Genomic DNA, 6,692 nt, shown 5'->3' on the forward strand with positions numbered 1-6,692 from the left:
GCTTTGCATTAGAATATCTCATTGAAGCATTACAACAAACCTAGAGGCAAATATTTTTATCATCATCGTACAGATTATGAAACTGAGGCGCAGAGAACTTAAATAAATGACCAAACCTTACTCAGCCAGGAAGTGGTAGAGCCAGGATACGAATGCATGCAGTTTGAATCTAGAGTACAGGCCTTTAAGTTGCTGTCAATAGTCTAAGAGCAATGATGGAGGTGTAGATAAAGAGCAGCACAGGGACATGGGCCTTTGGTGACCATGATGAATTTGGTTCCACTACATCAAAAAGAGGTGGATTCTGGGACTTCCCTGGTGGTCCAGTGGTTAAGAATCTGCCTTCCAATGCAGGGGACGCAGGTTCGATCCCTGGTCCGATCGCTGGTTGGGGAACTAAGATCCCACATGCCACGAGGCAGCGAAGCCCGCAGGTTCTAGAGCCCACGCGCCACAACTACAGGGCCCTCGTGCCACAACTAGAGAGCCTGCATGCCACAATGAAAGATCTCATGTGCCACAACTAAGATCTGATGCAGCCAAATAAATAAATATTAAAAAAAGAGGTGGATTCTTACTACCCTTGGTATGAATCAAAAGACATGATCCTTCTAAGAAATAAAGTAATTGACACATTTAAGCAATTATGATCAAGAAGGTTAAAAGAAAGTGAGCTGAGGGGATCAGTGCAGTTTCAGTCAGGCTCCTTCCACATTCAAGGAAGCTGAGATCCACTCGCTTTCACAGGCATTAAGAGAAAAACTGGTCAAGAGAAAAGGGGGCAGTGTGTGGGGCTCTGAACCAAGAGGTGGAATGTTACTTTAATAAAAGCTGAAACACAACTCTACTCAGGTTGCTTCCTGAATGAAGCTCTTGGGTTCAGGAAAAAAATGGGAGTAGTCCAACTTCAATACACTGAGGCAGAAAATCAGATTAACGTGATCAAATTGAAATAGGGAAAGCAGGATATGAAATCTGAACGTTAAAACAGATGAACAAGGAGCCTGAGATAACAGTGAGGCAGGAGAAATCTAGAAGCCAAGAAATTTTGAGGAGCGAGAGAAATAGGAGAATTTGGTCACAATAATCCTGTAGGAAAACTAGCTCAGAATGGCCAACTGCAAGCGATGACTGAATTACTGGAGGTTTTGTTGACTTTCCACTGAGAAGATGCTGATGTTCTGACAGCTGCCCAGAAGTGTCCTGAGACCATTCTGAGAATGGAAAGAGTCCACTAAAGACCCAGGGGATGGGACCCAGAAAAACAATTGGCCTAAAGGAACAGATCCTCTGTGAAAGAATGAAGAACCAGAAAAACAGGAGAGTGGAAATTGAGGAAACCTGTTCTATTTTTCAGAAGGGTAGATGGAAGACTTTGGTATTGACGCCAGACAAAAACTATGAAATATCATTTTTAGAATGCGGTTTGCACTTGGACAATATATATCTCTGGTTCCAAATATATATCTAGGGATTCACTAGGAACAAATAAGATGTTGCCTGCCTCATTTCCTTTGTATCTTCCATTTCAATAAGGGATTTAACAAAATGTAAAGTTCTACAACTAGCTCTAAATGTCCCTGAAAGAACCACACAGCACAGAAATAAGCAGTCCTCTGATCAACAACAGTTCATGCCCAAAACAACAAAAATCTTGATTCATGTATATAAAATAGATAAACAACAAGGTCCTACTGTATAGCACAGGGAAGTATATTCATCTTGAAATAAGCTATAATGGAAAAGAATCTGAAAAAGAATATATACATATATATGTATAACTGAATCACTTTGCTGTATACCAGAAACTAACACAACATTGTAAATCAACTATATTTCAATTAAAAAAAAGAATCTTGATTCAACAATTATTTATTGGCCACCTACTCTATGCTAGGCACTGGCTAGATACTGGATACTAGCTAGGCGCTAGATACTGGATATACACTAATGAATAGACAGGAAAAGTTCCCGTGGATATCATATTATACGAGGTGGCGTAGCAGGAAGAAACAAATAGCTGATGGTAAACGCTATGGCTTTACAATAAGCAGGAAAGGAGGAGGGTGAATGATGGGGTGGGGATGAGAGGATGACATCTGAGCAAAGACCTGAAGGAAGGGATGAAAGCCACATGAATATCTGAGGGGAGTCTGTTCCAGGCAGAGGGAACAGCAAGTGCAAAGGTCTCAAAAACATCAGAGGCCTTTGTGGCTGGAGCCCAGTGCACGGGGAAAGTGGCAGGAGGTGAAGATGGAGAGGAAGCTCTAAGGAGGGCCTTATAGACAACTGTAGGACTTTGGCTTCTACTCTGAGTAATGTGGCAAGACATTGGAGGACTTCAAGCAGAGAAGTGATCCGGCAAACGTTTTAACAGGATCACTCTCACTGCTGGTTAGAGAACAGACACTGAGGGGTAAGGGTAGAAGCAAGGATGTCAGTCAGCGAGTTACTACAGCTGCCCAGTCAAGCAGGGTTGAATAAAAGCTTAATATGAGAAATCAATCCAACATGGCTGCCACCAGAAAGCAAAGCCATCTTAGACTATCTTAGACTTTTTTACTAGAAGTATTAGATACAAAAGAATTTAGAGCATCACGCTAATTTCTAAGACCCACAAGTTTAGAGAGACACAGGAGAGTATCCAGAGGAAAATAAAGAAGAGAGTAAATAGGTCTCAAATAATGTCATTTGAAGCACAGTGCAGACGTGAGGAAGGACACCCAGCATAGACAGCTCTCCTCCATCATGGGACTGTCATTTAGATGAAGACTTAGGTAGCTTAACGGATTGACTCTGCCGCTGATTAGCTGTGTGACTTTCAGCAGGTGATATTTCCCTCACATCTAATTTCAAAGCTGATAATCATATTTACCCATCTCACAGGGACGTTGTAAGTATTCTATGAATTAATACATGAGAACACAGAGAAAAATGCTGGGAGCCTAGTAATACAAGCCACTCAAAGTGCGAGGAGCTGTATGATAATTAGTGGACTTTGAGATATGAGGGAGATTGGAGACTCGTCCATAAGCGTTTTGTAGGAAAACTGTCATATTCTGAGAATAAGCAGGCCCCACATAAGCAAGATGAAAATGCACTGCTTTGACTCTACTAGTTTTGCTTTTTTTAATCATTTAAGGAAGACATTTTTCTAAAATACATTCCATCTAATCAGGATGTTGCCTGAACATTATTTTATGTGTTCTTTTTTCTTTCCAGATGACTCAGTGTCATCATCTTGGACAGCGTTTACTGACTAGGCTATAACGTGATAACATCTTCGGGGCTTTACGTTAAATGGCTCCAAACAGCTTTATTGCTATTAACTGCTGTCTCTGCAGGTTCTGAATTCTGTGCCACTTCTTGAAGAATGCACTTTGAGTGGCCCTGCCCACCACGAATCCCCTCCCTGTTTCTGATTTGCTGTCTGCTAAGAGCTAAATGGAAACCAGATAACCATGGAGTTCAATCAGAACACTCCCTCTTCATAGGCTCAGATCTGAGGGTGGGTCTTCATTCTCCTCGAGCAAAGTACATAGACTTTGAGATCCATTTTTCACTTACTGCTCAACTTTCTGTCCACTTCCAACCGAATCATAAATGGTGAGGTTGCTAAATAGCTATAGCAAAAATTTCCTCTAGCTCCCCAAGTTAAGAAGACAACTTCGGTCGGAGCAAAAGAATGTTTTGTGTAACTTCTTATCTTAAAATTGACAGAGTAATGTTTCTGACAGAAATAAGAAAGGAGGGGCTTCCCTGGTGGCGCAGTGGTTGAGAGACTGCCTGCCGATGCAGGGGACACGGGTGCGTGCCCCGGTCCAGGAAGATCCCACATGCCGTGGAGTGGCTGGGCCCGTGAGCCACGGCCGCTGCGCCTGCGCGTCCAGAGCCTGTGCTCCGCGGCGGGAGAGGCCACAACAGTGACAGGCCCGCGTACCGCAGCAAAAAAAAAAAAAAAAAAAAAAAAAAAAGAAGAAAGGATATCAAGAATATAAAGTAGAGAGAATTTAAAACTCCACATGACCAAGAATGATTTGCCTTTAGTACAATTGGTTTTGACCACATATTTATCACACAAAGTGAATTTATAAGTACTTTACAGAAAATAAATAAGTTGACTCTTTAGCCCAAAGGAAAAGCTAAAGTTCTTTCCTGTTTACATTTCGAGTTGCATAGCTGCCCCTTTTTCCTACAGATAGAGCAAAGATAATCTTCATTAACCAAATTGACAAATATTTTCAACAGACAGAGTTCAAGTTTGTGAGGCCAAACTGTGGATTCCAGGGAGGTTGTACAGATTATTATTGCTCTGAATTTATAATAGTACAGTGCTTGCCATGTAAGCCGAATTTACTCCCATATCCAGACAGTACAAAATAGCAGGTAACACTAGAGTCGCTAGTACAAATTTATATCTAGGGCCTTAGAAGCAAAACTTGAGCCTTTATTCTAAGTGAAATGAGAATCCATGGTAGAGTTGTTTTGTTTGTTTTTTTTTAAAGAAGATGTTGGGGGTAGGAGTTTATTAATTTATTTTATTTTTGCTGTGTTGGGTCTTCGTTTCTGTGCGAGGGCTTTCTCTAGTTGTGGCAAGCGGGGGCCACGCTTCATCGCGGTGCGCGGGCCTCTCACTATGGCGGCCTCTCTTGTTGTGGAGCACAGGCTCCAGACGCACAGGCTCAGTAGTTGTGACTCACAGGCCTAGTTGCTCTGCGGCATGTGGGATCCTCCCAGACCAAGGCTCGAACCCGTGTCCCCTGCATTAGCAGGCAGACTCTCAACCACTGCGCCACCAGGGAAGCCCCATGGTAGAGTTTTAAAGGAGGAGTGACATGATCTCATTTACATTTGAAAAGCATCACTCTGGCTGCTGTATCAAAAACAGGTGGCTAGATTTCGAATACAATTTGAAAATGAAACCAGGAGGATTTTCTGCTGAATTAGATGTAGGCTGTGAAAGATAGAGAGAGGCAAGGATTACTCCAGGGTGTTTGGATTGAACAACGAGAAGGATGAGGTTGACATCAATTTATATGGGGAAAAGGTTGCAGGTAACACACTTTAGAGGGAAAAGGAGGAGTTCAGTCAAGGTTGTGAGAAATCCAAGAGATGATATATACAAATCTTCAGTTTGGCAGCGAGCTCAGGGATGATGATATAAATTTGAGAGTTGTTAGTCAAATATGCCTTTTCAGTTAAGGCAAAGAGGAAAGGATCTTACTTCTTCAGGATCCCAGTGTGCTGGAAAGTACTACATAGTCCAGACCTCAAAAGGAAAATGGGATGGGATAAGAAGGAAGAAAGTTACTTGAAACAACCCTCCCTAGAGGAGCCATCTGTGCACTGTACAGGGAAGTGATAAAAGGGAATTTCAGGAACTTGGCCGGAGCATCACATTTCTTGACTGGTTTACAGAAAAGCAGACACATCTCAGGAGCACAGGATGGTTGAGTTGAAGCAAGGTGCACGTTAAGAGAACGCAGCTGACATGACATACAGTCAAAGTCAAGCGGCTTAGATCCAGTCCAGGTCAAGGCTGAAACACTGATGGGCATTCAAAGCATAGAAGACTCCTTTTGGAGCTAGCTCCTGCCTGTCAGCTAGAGTCTGTGGGTGACTGAAGACTTTTACACTTTGGTTAATACTTCCTAATTGGCTCTAAATATCTTAGAATAAGCCTTCATCCCTATTGACCTCTACCTCAGTCTGCAGACTGAGTGTAAGAGCCATGTTTTCAGATCCAACTAGAAATGTCCAACAGCAGTTGTCTTCTTGAAGTCCAGCAGGTTCATCCTGGAGACACTGTACCATTCCCTCCTCCACTTCTAAGGGACGTATCTGGTCTGGGTCATTGGTAGGGCTTGGCCAAGGCTACTTACCTTGGTCAAATCAGAGAGATGGGGAATAGATAAATCACATTATAAATCCTCAAGGGCCTAACATAACATCTGAGCTTCAATCTCATGCCCACATGGATACATGCACTTGGAATTATAAGAATTTTCCTGAGACTTCAGAATCTACCATTTTTTAAATCAAAATATCTTGGCTTTTGATGAAATGTCACCACAAATACATAAAAACTAGAAGCTCAGTTGGGTAAGAGTCTTACTACTTCTTCATTCTTTGCCACTGACAACCCTCTTAAGGTTTGCCAGCCTGTCATCAATCTCATCAGGAATCTTCTTTGGCTGAGAAATATGTCAATGCCTAGAAACCAGAAACTATATAACGTAAGTCCCAGGGCAGCCTTGCATCTTTTCTAGGACAGTCAGAATGTGGTAGATATTAATAATATTAATTTGGATTCCATCCAGAAAGGAATCAAGGCCTCATGGCCTTGGAATCTGGATAATGCCATTATGTTACAAGATGTTATTTTTGGAATTCAGTTATTCCCAAAGTTTTGACATTGCTTTACATAAGGTTAGGCAAAGCTTCAGCGATCTCTGCAAGGATGAAATCACTAAGCAATCATGAACGTTGAAAACTTGAGAATACACTTGGAGGAACTCTCATACTGAGTGAGCATGCTTCTCTGCTCAGCCTTTCCCCTGGATTTTGTACCTGGATTGGTACCGTCGCAAGCTTTTTCGCCTCTCCTATTGTAACAGTGGAATCTCTCTAAGATTAGCTGGGGCGCAGGAGTCAGTTATAGCTCGCTGGGATGCTTGATCATCTTTGGAAGC

Source organism: Lagenorhynchus albirostris, unplaced genomic scaffold (assembly GCF_949774975.1).
Source record: "Lagenorhynchus albirostris unplaced genomic scaffold, mLagAlb1.1 scaffold_434, whole genome shotgun sequence".
NCBI classification, from domain to species: Eukaryota; Metazoa; Chordata; class Mammalia; order Artiodactyla; family Delphinidae; genus Lagenorhynchus; species Lagenorhynchus albirostris.